A 16,313-nucleotide genomic window follows, 5' to 3' on the forward strand; every position below is an offset into this window, starting at 1 on the left:
TACACCTCGGGCCACCAGAGTTCAAAGTTCAATCCCTGCATACTCTGTAAAGAGTTTGTATGTTCTCCGCATGACCGCGTGGGTTTACTCCGTGTGCTTCGATTTCCTCCCACAGTCTAAATATATAACGGTTGGTAGGTTAATTGGTCATTATAAATTGTCCCATGATTAGGCTAGGGTTAAGTCAGGGGTTGCTGGTGCCTGTTTGACACTGTATCTCTAAATAAAATACACCTTAGTTTTTTGTTTCTAATGGTAAATAGGGGTTAATTGGTCATTGATTCATTAATGACAGATGTACCTAGAGACAGTGAAAAACTTTTTAGCATGCTATCCAGACAGATCATTCCAAAAGTTAAGGTCGTAGTAAAGGATAAAAAAAAAATGACAGAATGGAGAATACAGTAATAGTTATACAGAGAAAGTGCTATACAGGTAGAACATTAATGGTGAGGGTCATGACAAGAAAGACTGAGATCAAGAGTTCAGCTTTATCGTACAAGTCCGTTTGGATTTGCAACAACGTCTCCTCCACAATCTCCATCAGCACAGGTGCACCACAAGGCTGTGTGCTTAGCCCCCTGCTCTACCCGCTTTACACTTATGACTGTGAGGCTAAGCACAGTTCCAAAGCCATATTCAAGTTTGCTGACAAGACCACCGTTGTAGGCCAAATCAAAGGTGGCGACGAATCAGCATACAGGAGGGAGATTGAAAATCTGGCTGAGTGGTGCCAAAGCAACAACCTCTTACTCGATGTCAGCAAGGCTGAGGAGCTGAGTATTGACTTCAGGAGGAGGAAACCACAGGGCCATGAGTCAGTTCTCACTGGAGGACCAGAGGTGGAGAGGGTTAGCAACTTTAAATTCCCCTGAGTTGTTCTGGGCCAGCATGTAAGGGCAATTACTCAGAAAGCATAGCAGTGCCTCTACTTCCTTAACAGTTCGTGAAGATTCAGCATGACATCTAAAACTTTGACAAACTTCGAGAAATATGTAGTAGAGAGTATATTAACTGGCTGCATCACAGCCTGGTATGGAAACACCAATGCCCTTGAACAGAAAATCCTACAAAAAGTAGTGGATACAGCCCAGTCCATCACAGGTAAAGCCCTCTCCAACACTGGGCATATCTACACGAAGTGTTGTCGCAGGAAAGCAGCATCCAACATCAGGGACCCCCACCATCGAGATCACGCTCTCTTCTCACTGCCGCCATCAGGAAGAAGGTTCAGGAGCATCAGGACTCACACCACCGGGATTAGGAACAGTTATTACCTCCTAACCACCAAGCTCTTGAACAGAAGGAGTTGATTCACATAACTTCATTTGTCCCATCAGTGAAATGTTCCCACAACATATGGACTCACTTTCAAGTAATCATCATCTCAGGTTCTCTATATTTATTGCTTATTTATTTATTATTATTATTTCTTTCTTTCCTTCTTTGCACAGTTTGTTGACTTTTGCACATCCAGTTGGTGCAGTCTTTCATTGATTCTATTATTGAGCATGCCCGCAAGAAAATGAATCTTAGGGTTCTATATGGTGACATATATGTACTTTGATAATAAATTTACTTTGAACTTTGAAGTGGTGCATTCAAGTGTCCTATCAATGGGAGATGAGCCTGGTGGAGTGTTTTCTCAGGCTTTTGTATTCTGCCCAATGGGAGCAAGCAAAGAGAGAATGACCAGTGTGAGAGATGTCTTTGCTCATGTTGGGTGCTTTCCAAGTGCAGCAGGAAGTACAGACTGTGTCAATGAAGAGGAGGACAGTTTTCATGATAGACAGGGCTGTGTACACCGCTCTACAATTTCATGCATTCTTAGGCAAAGCAACTGGTATATGCTATTGACGACACCCTTTCTCCTCAATGGTACTGGTTGCCAGAAGAAGAATACCAGTGGACAATTCCACCAGCATCCATGCAACAATCTCTTTTCCTTTATATGAGAGTCTGAAAATGGAGCGATTTCCATTACAACTAGAACTAATCTGGTAAAGTAATTTAGAATGGATTCAGAGACCAGAATGTATAGTAGAAGTATTTCCGGCAAGTTTTTGAACAGATATCTGGAGAAAAATGTGAGAAAACACTAAGCAATAAGTGAGGTGTCGCATCTATAAAACAGAGGTCAAAAGTTGGAGAGTGTAGCGTATGCAAGAGACCAGCATTTAACTGGTAAACCAAACCAGTGTAGGATGCTTAAAATGAGATAAAAACACAATGATGAAGAAAAAAGAAAAAAGGATGAATAAAGTTTTAAAAAGGGTGAAGCAAATCAGCTGGATGCTGATATTGTAATGTTACAAGATTGTTCGCCACTTTTGATTCATGAGGTTCCAGAGAAAGGGAGCAAAATTTCCTCTGATCACTCTGCCCAATTATACTGTGGTCAGAGCTGCAAAGATTTCCCCTGTTTAGTATTCTTACAGAATCAAGCACATGGTTTCTGTAAGCACATGGAACATTGCTTTGGTCATGGCAACCAGAAGAAACCTCTTCCGGTTATTCTGAAACAGTTACAAAGTCTTCGAGGTAAGAATCAAAATTATCTGAGAAGAAGCATTCTGAGGGTAAAGACCAATGTTATTCTCATTGCATATTTCCAAGAACATTGTAACATACACACACACACACACACACACACACACACACACACACACACACACAAAACAAAGGAGCTATGGCATGTATTTGTTTTAAGCTATTTTGCAACATTTGCAAACATCAAATGTTTTGCTTTTTGAAAGTTGCGGAGGAAATGCAACAGCCCAAGATGTACAAGAACTCAATAAAGAAATCTGCATAGTTTATGCCTGGCTCTGTGAGCCAACGTTCTTAATTAAGAGAAAAATCTGCACAGTATATAATGGTAGCATCCAAATTAATTCTTTGCAAAGGGCTTATGATTTTGTTAATTCTTTCTCCATTACATCCCACTGTGCTTCACTTAAATCAAAAGGATATACTAATCCTATGAATCAAACAATAATTAGTTATTCACTTACAATGTTTTAATGTATCTTTTGACCTACAAGCTGACACAAATAGTTAAAGGTATTATGGTTTGATAGAAAGAGGACTATAACAAATGTTTGGGGCAACCACGCTTGGCTCTCAGGTTACATGTTATTCCTTTTCAAGTGAAATTGTTCCCATCCAGTCTAGGACCTTACACTAATGAAACTTAAACTGGAGGGTGTCGCATCCTATTTAAAACATTGTAAAGCAAGGCACACTAACAAGCAAAGCAATTACTGCTTCTGTGGGCAGTTTTCCTTTGTATGCATTGGCTTTACACTGACACAGCATACAGTGATAGAATTAAAAAATAATCTAGTAAGTTCAATTTCTTTTTAACAAGGTTGCCATTATTTCCTTTCTTCTCCCTTTTGTTTGAGATTCAGTAATATTACCCAATGCTGCAAAACTGGCTGGCTGAATTCATTTCAACTCCTACTCTCCAAATATCTTGTAATAATTTGCTAAATAAAACGCAATAACAATAATTTCTCTCCCGCAACAACAGCAAGGAGCTCCTCAAATTGAAGTTCAATATAATTTGCACTGAGATCTGAATAAAACATATAAGGAAAATCAGTCAAACGCTCGCAATTAAAGAAGATGAAAAATCTAAAAAGAAATTAAATTTAGTTGTAATACAACTTCCATTCTTCTCTTGCTAGAAAATTACTACCAAAGTGTTTTTTCTGTAATTTAAATGTTAAGCCACCAGATGTGTGTCTCATGCTTGAAGAGTTGAAGCTTTGCATTATTTAGCATATTAAGACCCACAGAATGTAAAAAAAGAATTCTTCATTGCCTCAAGGTTCTAATTAAGTAAACCTTTGCTTGATGCATGCAAAAATTGCAATACAAGAAATTTCTTTTTGCAGTCAGTCCCAGCAATATAATAAATATGGAAAATTCTAAACCGATATAATTTTTCTTTTGCTTCAGGATTCAAATATATCTACTATAATCAGCTACTCGGAATAAAGGCAAACAATCAACAAGAGACCTAAAGCACTTAGGTTAACATCCACATACTTTGTGTAATAGTAAATGAATATCACATTTCACACACAGTATTCACAAAACATAAGTTTAAACTTAGTTATCTGTGGCATTTTCCAAAGATCTCAACTTTGCGTGACAGAGTAACTTGGCTGCATGATCTCTTCTACGGCACCAAGAGCCATTAAATGCACAATCTGATGCAGCTTCTGCATTTGCACTTTTATTTCCAAAATTTGGCTCCTTTGACTTCACTACAAGCAGTGCACAGACACAATTAAACAGATTTAGCACATGTAACCAATGGAGGTTTTTTTTCCCCCCAAATTCCTCAATTAGCAAATTGCCAATAAAATGGCAAGCTTCATGTATGAAGTTTAGCCAAAAAGCAAAAGTGCTGTAGAAGCTGGAGTTGAAAACCTGAAACGCTGAAAGTACTTAAGCAGGTTCGAATGCAAGATGAATTTATGGAGAACTCAAGGTGGGAGTAATATTTCAGGAACATGATCCTGAATATCTAATGCTCTACGAGGTTCCAGATTGAACAGTTACTGCCCTTTTTCCAGGGAAGCCAAGAAATTATTTAAGACTGTAAACTTGTGGAAGTAATGAACATCAAAAATATGCAAATAAGAATAAGGTTCATAAGTTGAAAACACCTAATGGAACAAAATCAAACTGGGAAAAATTCTTTGGTCCAAGAATAATCAGAATAAAGAACATGACTTCCATAAGAAACTGTTAAAGCAAATATATTTTTGAAAGGTAATTAGTTTAGCTTATGAGTAGAGATAATGAATAAAAGAGATATTGAGAGCCATTTGGACAGAATGGGGAAACTCATTTGGAGCAGAGATAATAGCATGCATGATTTGGGCTCAATGGCCTGTTTCTATGCACTTCTACAGAATTATTTACTGAACACAGATCAAATATAGAACAGAACAGCCGTTTTGGCCCATGATGCCTGCACCAAACATGTTGCCAAATTAAACTAAACCTCTTCAGCTTGTACATGATCTATATCCCTTCATTCCATGTATTTTAAGTGCCCATCTAAAAGCCTCTAATATACCACTATCACATCTGGTTCCACCACAACTTCAACAGCCCATTCAGCGTGTAATAAAATGAAATGCACATCTCTCTTAAACTTTCCTCTTCTCATCTTAAATGTATGTATACTAATATTTGAACTTTCAACCGTAGAAACAAAAACAGATTCTGATTGTCTATACTTATATACTTTATACTTTATTGTCGCCAAACAATTGGTACTAGAACGTACAATCATCACAGCGATATTTGATTCTGCGCTTCCCACTCCCTGGATTACAAATATTAAATATTAAAAATAGTAAAAATTAATAAATATTAAAGATTTAAAATCACAAATAGAAAATAGAAAAATGGAAAGTAAGGTAGTGCAAAAAACCGAGAGACAGGTCCGGATATTTGGAGGGTACGGCCCAGATCCGGGTCAGGATCCATTCAGCAGTCTTATCACAGTTGGAAAGAAGCTGTTCCCAAATCTGGCCATACGAGTCTTCAAGCTCCTGAGCCTTCTCCCGGAGGGAAGAGGGATGAAAAGTGTGTTGGCTGGGTGGGTCATGTCCTTCATTATCCTGGCAGCACAGCTCCGACAGCGTGCGGTGTAAAGTGAGTCCACGGACGATCTAATCCTTTATTTCTTGAAAAGAATTTAAAAGCTTTCCTGTTAATGAACATGTTAAATGAAGAGTGCATATATTTAAAAGGTGTATAGACCTCATCCATGGACTGAACCATTGCTTTTGATGAGCCAAAATCTAAAGGCAAAGAACTAACAGAAAGTCCAAGCCATGGTCAGTATTCATTAAGCCTCTCTAATAAGAGATACTTGAAGAACAAATAGCATACCGACATCCACTGCAACAGCTCACCCACAGAGACTGGATAGTTGGAACAAACTCAACAGGACTAGCAACAACTCTTCCTCAGGCAGCTGGAGATAGTTGCATTTGGAAAGGAAAATTGTAAAACCAAACTTAATGACCAATTCACATCTCAGGCAAAGTACCATGTTTGCATGACAAATGAGTGCAAACCAGAATAATAAATCTATCATCAACAATTATTTCTACATAGCTAGCTCATATTTTAACCGTAAATTATTGACTTAGATTTTCTTCGGCACTTAAACCTACAATGAAATTTTGCTACATTGGAACATTCCAGCAGACAAGTGGTTAAACTTAGTTAAATTGTTATAGAGTAATACAGCATGGAAACTAGCCCTTTGGCCTAACCCATCCCTACTAACCAAGATGTCCATCTAAATTATTCCCAATTACCCACGTCCTTCTAAACCTTTCCAATCCAAGTATATACATAGATAAGGAACAAAAGATATAGTCTTACATCCTGCAAATAGGATTAGTGTAGCTGGCTAAAAAGGTCCACAAGGGCTGAAAGCTTTGCTGTATAAGCTGGCAAAATTTTCTTCATGAATAGAATAAAATGTATTCAACAACTGATGTGATCTGGGAATAGAAACATGGCAGTTAAGTTATGCAATCAGAGTTTTGTCTCATTGGTCAGAGAAGTGAGTTGAATCCTATTGTCATAACTGGCGAATATAAATTCAAGTAATTAAATAAATCTGCACTCAAAACATTGTTTCATTAAACACTGAATTATTGAAATAACACTTCTGGATCAATCATGTCAAACTAGGAAAGAAATCCCCTCTCCTTAGTCTATCTGATCCATGGGTGGGTCCAGACTCACCAATAAGATTTGCCCTTAACTGCCTCCAAAGTTCCAAGGCAGTAAAGAATGGACAATAAATGCTGGTGTTGCTAGCACCACTCATATACTGTGACAGTTAACTAAGGCAACCTGTCATTACAGGAAGCTTTCCTAAGAGGAGAGCTATGTAGGAGGGAGGGGTTAGATTAATTTCGAAGTTGGCTAAATAGTCAGAACAACGTTGTGGGCCAGATGGCTTGTATGTGCTATAATGTTCTATGTTCCATATTCTATGCTCTAAAACAAGGCATACTGCGATTCTCCGTAATGCATATATCAAGAAAAACAAGTTGAAGAAAGATAAATTTTGTGTATTTATTTATTTACACTTTTTTTCACACAAGTCTGAGGGGGCAAATTTTCTCCTGTTTCACAAATATTTGGACGTTGATTTACGAATTCTGTAAGGGTAAATTTCCATAATCTGTACTACCTTAATATGGAAGTAGCCTCCAATATTACGAAAGTTAAGACCAGAAAATGCTCAGCAGGTCAGGCAGTGTTTGCAAAGAGAGCAACAGAGTTAACATTTCAGATTAATAAATTTTAATCAAAGCCAGACTGGAAAACTGATGACCAAAATCACACTTTAATCAAAACAAAGCTCACTAACCATAACAGTTACTTTATGCAAGAACTAGAATAATGCATGTTAGTTTCTCACACAACTTACTATTCCAAAGAAATGAATCAAACCCTTAAATAGTCAATTGTTATGGGGGGGGCATGAATAACTGGAAGAAGTATTTAACTGCAATCCTCTTGAATCCTCTTAAAATGAAATAGTGAAATATTTGACAATGAGTGCTCTGTAAAGGCCAATGCAAAGAGGCAACATTTTAAATCCTGTTAGCTGAATAAGGCATAAGATTCACACATCAGGAACATTCTCCTGCCAAGAATTGACAGTGATGATTAGAGAGAATTTTCTGTCAGATGATTTCTTCATAACTTAAATTACAAAGGAAGACTTTTTAAACTGTAAATTGACGCATGCCTTTATAATAAATGTCTTGCTGCAATAATACTAAATTATGTGCTGCAGAAGGTGATCTGTATGACATCTGCAAACATCTGGCTAAACTCTCCCTTAACAGGGATGAAATTATTTATTTAATGCAATTGGTTAAACCAACTGCAGACATAAAACTCTCAGTTTCTGTAGCCTTAGCTTTGTTTATTTTAACTCTAACATTTAGAATAATGCTATCAAGAATTATTTGTTGGTATAGGATGACTGCACTTGATTGTGCTAGGCTGAAGAACCTATTTCTATGCTATATGGTTTTATGATTACACCCAAGGTCCACCAAGCAGTTAGCTATGCCTTAAATTCACATCACTTTTTCCAAACATTCCTTATTGCAGCTCCTACTCACCAAAAAGAAAACAGTGCTAATTTAATCACAATTCATTTGGTATCCAAAGGAATGTGGTGATACCTATGACATCAAAATAAAGTCAGATGTCCAACCTGATGGAAGTATTTTAATAACTTTTCCTTTTTGCATTTCATTTTCTCTTTGTGCTTGTTTTGCATGTCTCTCTCTCTCTCTCTCTCTCACACACAACATGAAAATCTCTCTCCACTTCCTTTACACCAGTGGGAATACTTCCCTTGTGGGTGATAGGATCTCTTTGGGAGGGTCAAAGGTTGCCCTGGAGAGGAAGTGACAAGCTGCGAAATGTAAAAGAACAATTTTTTCCACATGTTCTTGTGCTCTAAAAGTTGTATGGGGTTGTCAGCCAATATCATTTTAAAATGGGCCAGGTTACAATATAACATGCCTGTCAAATTCAATTTATAATTAGACTGGCTGTATTTAGTTATGAAGTTTTACTGTTCTAGTAAGTTAAATCTACATGCCACATATATCAGCAAATGATGTTTGAAGTTAACTTTGAAAACTTTCAAAGTTGTTTAAACACAAAAATAATTTTTCCTTTTTGCACAAGGATCAGATTTAACTGCAGGATATAAATCAATCCATTTGCTTCCTTTGGCACTGAGAGGAGATTTTATTCAGTACATTGTTGCATATATTTACATTTTATAGTGGGAGATGTTAAACGGAGCTCCTTTGAGAAGGACTCCTATTAGTACAGTCTGTATATACTCGCAAGAAGGCAACGTAACCTATAATGTTTGAGCTTACAATTTCTCAAGATGCAGCACAAGTAAAACTCATCATAACTCAGACATTCATTGAAGCAAATTAAGAATTCCCTTATTCTTCTGAGAACTTTAAAATTGTTAATCTGCTTGTTTATTTTATTGTACCATTCTTTGACTTTAATACAACTCCGATGTTTAATTCCTTATTTAAATATATCATGATTTGTACCTATGGATTTGATAATTTGAGATAGTAATCTTCAGCATCTTTTTTGTTGCTGTCAACATCACTCTACAGCACATGGGTTTGATTTCATGTGGCTCCGTGCAGACATAAGTAGACAAAGTCTATCAAAAATAGGCTGGATCAGACTGCCAAGCCTTCCTCCAGGAACTTTGCAAGACGCTCAGAAGAGTCCGCAAGATCATTGAAGGAAACGTTCCCTGGTCAGGTAATAATCTACCTTTAAATAGGATAATCCTACTCATCTTGTACCACCTCTGTAGAGAGATAGCTGATTCAGGTGGTCGCAACCTATTTTATGCCTTGGACAAATACCATTAAGCAAGGTGTCCGTGGACCCCAGGTTAGGAGGCCCTAAGCAGGCTGATCCACTGTTCCCCATACATCACTCTGGGGCATGCAGTAATAAATTTAAACTACTAACACACATGTTATATAATAACAAAATTAAATATTTAAGTCCCATAACATAGATTGTTGTACAACCAACTTCAAAGTGCAAATGGGTGCAAATTCAAATTTAACTGTACAAATTCCAAACTCGCCAATTAAGGAAAACCTGACGACTGAGGAACTTAATTGTGTTCAGGTAAAAAAAATGTCTAATTGCATTGGACAAGTTCTTTTCTATGCTAGCACATTATATAAACCTTATATAGAGAGGTATCTGGATAGAATACGAATAAACTATGGAATGTTGTAGCTTGTCAAGTCATATACACTTGAAATGAAAAATTTGTAGGGCTGTAATGAAAAGGCAAGGTAATTAGAGTATATTTGATAGCCCTCAAAGGGCTGGCACAGGGATGTTGGGATGAACATCCTCTTTATCTCCTCTACAGTACACACAACAAATCAGCTAGGAACGAGGGTACACAAATGTTCAATTTGTTTTCCCACAGATAACCTAGGGTAGCAAACACATGAATATTATTTAATAAAAACAAGGAAATCTGTGTTAATTGTGATGCTTGCTAAAACAGGATATAGCTGAAAAAATATATACTTAACAAGCAGTGCTGCAAAAAAAGTATTTTCATGACTGATAAGACCACCAAGGTGAAAAAAGTTCTTCATCCAAATTTTCTAGATTGCAAGGCGTATCACAAACTGACACTCAAAATATCGGTAAACTTTTCTTTAACATCACCTCTACTTTGATAGCTTTGAAGATGGATTTCTCTGAAATGTAAGACCATTTCTATTGTTTCTGCCTGTACAGCGACCAGTGAAATCCTCAAGATCACCGTGCCTGTGAGACAGGAGACTTCCCCTTGTAAAGATTGGAAGGAGGCATTTTGGACACAAAAGCAATTCAGCTCAGCTCAAATAATTTTCTTCAAATAATTTGCTAAGAAATTAATCAAAGGATTCCATATATCTTCAGACCACATGTTTAAAAATGTATTACATTTAAGATCCACAAAAGTGTTCCACTGCAAGATGAAAAACTGTCCTTCGAGAATAAAAGCCAACCGCCAGAAGCAACTTGGTAACCTCACTGCAATAGATGAGGATGTAAGTAATATTCATGTCAAATGACCACACACATCATAGGCTCCTTGTTGATATCTTAATGGGATCTTACTCAAGTTAGCATAGACCTCTGAACCTCAGAGGCAGCATAATGATCCCTAAGTGGACTTACACATTAATATAAATGACTGCTAGTCTGTTCACCAAGAGCTTTAATCTGGGAAAGGTCCTGAGTTTAACAAAACTTTAAGTTCTGTGGCACAGCTGTACTCTAGCAGTAATTTTAGATTTCCCTTGCAACCCATCACAAATACAACAATTACAATGTAATCCAATAATGGTTATCACATTTTTATAACTCGTTGTATCCCACTATTTTCTCTGGCTGCATCACATAATATTGCAAGAGTTCATTCGTCTCCTAAGAGGCTGGAAAATATTTATCTCTCACCAGAGATCAATTTGGCAACCGACAGCTAGGAACTTAAGGTATTTTTTTGCATTACAGCACTTATAAAAATTTTTAAACAAGAACTAATCCAATGCTTGTGTGCTAACCAACAATTAAATGAAAAAGATTCAAGTGCATAAGTTTTTCTTTCAATATGTGATAGTTGAATATTCATGTTAACCTTTCACTCTACAAAAAAGCACATGCTTCTTGGGACATAGGTAGGGTTATTCATGTCAGCTGTGATTCTGTTAATAAACAGAAAATTAAAGGCTTGAGTTCCACTCCAGACACAAGCCCTTAACCTGATGATCCAAAGTGGTACTGAGGATATGAGGCTTAGCCAGAGCTGCTATCCTTTGAATAGGACATAAAACAAACCGGTTCCATCTTTAACAACAGAGGTGTCATCACTAATCTCCCAGCCGAAATTTATTCTGTAAAGCTAACACTTAATTAATATGCCCTTTCTGCTCATGGGAGCTTGCTATTCTGAAAACTAGCAACTATGTGTGGTACATCAGAGAGTTTTCACTTCATTATCTACTCCAATGGCTTTCAGATGTGTTGGGGTCATGAAAGTTATTGCCTGTTTGCATATCTTTCTTCAGCCTACCAAGTGATGACATAAAACATAAGACATAAGAGCAGAACTAGCCCACTCAGACCATCAAGTCTGCTCCGCCATTCCATCACAGCTGACCCCAGATCCCACTCAACCCCATACACCTGCCTTCTTACTATTTCCATTGATATATCAACTTCAGCCTTAAAGATACCCACGGACTTGGCCGCCACTGCAGTCTATGGCAGAGCATTCCATAGATTCAGTACTCTCTGGCTAAAAAAATTCTTCTGTTCTAAAAGGTTGCCCCTCAATTTTGAGGCTATACCCTCTAGTTCTGGATACCCCCACCATAAGAAACATATTCTTCACAGTCACCTTATCTAGTCCTTTCAGCATTCAGTTGGTTTCAATGAGCTTCCCATACATTCTTCTAAATTCTACTGAAGCTGCCAAATGCTTCACATATATTAACCCCTTCATTCCCAGAATCATCCCCGCAAACCTCTCTGGACCCTCTCCAATGACAACACACCCTTTCTGAGATATGGGGCTCAAAATTGTTGACAATACTCCAAGTGTGGCCTGAATCGTGTCTTATAAAGTTTCAGCATTATCTCCTTGATTTTATATTCTATTCCCCTTGAAATAAATGCCAACATTGCATTGGCCTTCTTTACCACAAACTCAACCTGAAAATTAACTTTCTGGGAGTCTAAGTCCTAAGTTTTTCCTAAGTCTTTCCTAAGACTTTCCTAAGTCCTTCTGCACCTCTGATGTTTAAACCTTCTCCTCATTTAGATAATAGTCCGTACCGTTGTTCCTTTTATCAAAATGCATTATCATTCATTTCCCAACACTGTAATCCATTTGCCACTTTTTTGCCTATTCTTCCAATATGTTTAAGTCTTGTTGCAATTAATTGCTTCCTCAGCACTACCTACCCTTCCACCTATCTTCGTATCATCTGCAAACTTGACCACAAAGCCATCAATTTCACTATCTAAATCACTGATAAACAATGTGAAAAGTAGTGGTCCCAATACTGACCCCTGAGGAGCACCACTAGAAACGGCCCCCTTTATTCCCACTCACTGCTTCCTGCCCATCAGCCATTCCTCTATCCATGCCAGTATCTTTCCTGTAATGCCACAGGATTTTATCTTGTTAAGCTGCCTCATTTGTGGCACCTTATCAAACACCTTCTGAAAATCCAAGTAAATGATATCCGCTGCCTCTCCTTTGTCCACTCTGTTTGTTACTTCCTTGAAGAACTTTAACAGATTTATCAGGCAAGATTTCCCTTGATAGAAACCATGCTGACTTTGACTTATTTTAATATTAGTCTCCAAAGACCCCAAAACCTCATCCTTAATAATAGTCTCCAACACTTTCCCAGCCACGGAAGTTAGACTAACTGGCCTATAATTTCTTTTCTTTTGCCTTTCTCCCTTCTTAAAGAGTGGAGTGACATGTGCAATCTTCTAGTCCTCTGGGACCATGCCAGAATCAAGTGATTCTTAAAAGATCATGACTAATACATCTGTTGTCTCTTCAGCAACCTCTCTCAGGACCTCTGGCATACAGCTAGTGTCTTCCACAGTAAAGGCTGAAGCAAAGTGCTTAATAAATTCATCTGCCGTTTCTTTCTCTTCCATTACTATCTGACCAGCATCATTTTCCGGTGGTCCAATATCAACTCTCACCTCCCTTTTACTCCTTATATAAGTGAAAAAATGTTCAGTGACCTGCTTTATATTATTGGCTAGTTTGCCCTCATATTTTATCTTTTCTCTTCTTAAAGCTTTTTTAGTTGCCTTCTGTTGGATTTTAAAAGCTTTCCACTCAGTTCTTCTACCTTATGTGCCCTTTCCTTGGCTAATATGCAGCCTTAACTTCCCTTGTCAGCCACAGTTGCATTCCCCTGCCATTTGAGAACTTCTTTTGTGTGGCATATTTATCCTGCGCCTTGTGAACTATTCCCAAAAATTTTAGCTACCTCCACTCTGCCATCATCCCTGCTCCTATCCTCCTCCAATCCAACTGTGCAAACTCCTCTCTCATGCCTCTGTAATTCCCTTTATTCCACTGCGATACTGACCCATGTGACATGCTTCTCCCTCGCAAATTACAGTATGAATTCAATCATATTATGATCACTGTCTCCTAAGGGTTCCTTTACATTAAGCTCCCTAATAAGATCTGGGTTATTACACAACACCCAATCTAAGACAGCCTTTCCCCGAGTAGGCTCAAGCACAAGCTGCTCTAAAAAGCCATCTCGTAGGCATTCAACAAATACCCTCTCTTGTGATTCAACACCAACCCGATACAGATAAAAGTCCCAGTTAGGCACCAAGCTGTCTTTCATATTCCAGTGAAGTTTCATGGCCATTTGACTTATTTGTAGGAAAATTTGTGCAGGACACACCCAGGTTCATTAGAACTCCACAATGCTTTGTTACCAATACAAAACCAGAAAATGGTAGAAAATCCTAATAGTTATTTGAACCATTTTCTAATCACTCTTGCATGGACAGTTATTGTTGCTCAACCATAAATGCCCTGAAGAAGGTGGTGGTGAGCAACATTCTTGAATATCCGTACTCCTTAATAAGATGCTCCTAAAATAATGTTGGGTAGATAATTCAGATTCTGATTCAGAATCATTTTATCACATGTAACAGTGAAGGGATACTAATATACTTCCAAGTCATGACAGGTAATCTGTAGCTGCTGATGTTCACAGATGTGCTTGTCTTTCTTGGTGGTTGGGATTATGTGTTTGAAGGGAGCATTTGGAACAGCCACAGCAAGCAACAGCAGTGCATATTGTGGATGGTAGACACCGCAGGCATCGTGTGCTGCTGGTGGAGGGAATGAATGTCTAGTATATTTGATGAGGTGCCAATCACGTGGCTGCTTTGCCTTAGTGGTATCAAGCTCTTGAGTATTGTTGAAGTTCTGCCCATTCAGGGAAGTGGAGAGTATTTCAAGTGTCTTGACTTGTGTCTTGTCGATGGTGGAAAGAGTGTCAGAAAGTGAGTCACTCATTGCAAGATACCCCATCTCTGACAAAATCTTCATTTCATTTCAAGTACATTTATCATTTAAGAATGTATAGATTATACAACCTTGAGATTTGTTTGCTCACAGGTAGCCACAAAGCAAGAAACCTGAAAGAATCTAATTTAAAGAAAAAAAAGAATAAAAATAAAAGACCAACTCCTGATGCTCAAGAGAAAGAAAAAAATACAAGTCATTCAAACAACTGAAGCAAACAACAGCCATGAGGGTTTTTGTAGCCACAAGGACAGAGCACAGATCAAGTGACCGGTCCAATTGATTTCATGGTCAATAGTGAACTTCAAGATGTTGTCAGTGGAGCACTCAATGGTGTTAGTTAAAGAGTAAGTAGTGAGATCTATCCATTGTGGAAACAACCATGGCCTGGCACCTGCCTACAGCAAACACAGGGACATCAATGGAATTTATTAAATGAATAGTTTCAAGTAGCCACTCATTCTCAAATGTTGCCCCTTGGGATTGAGAATGATTATGTTCACTCTACTTAGATGGATTCTGAAATATGGGTACCAGTGTCACTGCCACAGATGGGGCAGGAGATTGCCAAAGGGACAGGGAAGTGGGTAGTTCGAGAGATGGTGTATTATTTCCTCCATGTGTTTTGATGGTTGACCTCGAGATTAGCCACAGCATCCCAAATACTCCGCATCCACCTTGAATGGTCATTGGGATTCTCATGAGTCAGAGAACATGTTGCAGTTCTTCAAGGAGACTGAGCACAGCCCTGAATCCACCCCTCTCTCTGCCTGATCACCTTTTTCAAGGGCACAGCTCAGAACAAAGTCATTTTATTCGGAGTCTGGTATTGGGCATGCAAATAATTGGTTTAGCCATTGTAATTTATCAGGGGATGCGAGCCTGACAGAGAATATTGACATTGGTTCACTTGTGTTTGAGCAAATTTCAAGGCTTTTATAGTGACAATGTTATATTTACTTTCTTCCAAATGCACAACAATCAACAAAAACTTGAAACTAAGACAACTGCATTTATCTCAACAGCCATGAATGTCTATGAACTGAAAAACCTTGTGTTTAACGCCTCTGTACGGCATTACAGAAGAATAACGCATAAAAATCAAGCTATATTATGACTACTTCAGATAACTATCTAGTACATTAACCATGCTCAATGGCATGAACATCCCAATGACCCAAGTAAAAAAACATTTCCATTGACAATTCATGGGAAAAGCTACCAACCATCAATTAGCAAGCACTGCAAAGCCATCTAATCAAATTAATCTTTTTTTTTAAACCCAGTAATCCAGAACGAGCAACAACAAAATAATTCAATTACCATGATTAACATTTTCATTTCCCATTCAGGCCGGTACATTTAGTTAAAGAACATCTGCAAGAGAAGATAATTTGGTAGGGAAAATGGAAGCAATATCATTAAATTTATCCATAATATTAGTCAATTATCAGAAATAGCTTATGTTTACCTCACAAAGGCCTTGTGCTCTCCAAGGACCCGAGAGTTTGATTGCTGATTCAACCCAGAATTTAGAAATCTCACCTGGGACTGAGTGTTGGGCTGTTTCGCCTACTGTGAACAA

The 16,313-nt window shown here is 38.0% G+C and overlaps 1 protein-coding gene across 1 annotated transcript in view; it reads right to left on the minus strand.

The window, feature by feature from the left end:
• Positions 1-16,313, minus strand: part of ofcc1 (orofacial cleft 1 candidate 1) — a gene marked incomplete at its 5' end in the record, with an annotated part of 305,954 nt that overhangs the window by 222,398 nt on the left and 67,243 nt on the right. The gene's annotated exons all lie outside the window — the stretch shown is intronic.

This window comes from Mobula hypostoma, chromosome 1 (genome assembly GCF_963921235.1).
Source record: "Mobula hypostoma chromosome 1, sMobHyp1.1, whole genome shotgun sequence".
Classification (NCBI taxonomy): Eukaryota; Metazoa; Chordata; class Chondrichthyes; order Myliobatiformes; family Myliobatidae; genus Mobula; species Mobula hypostoma.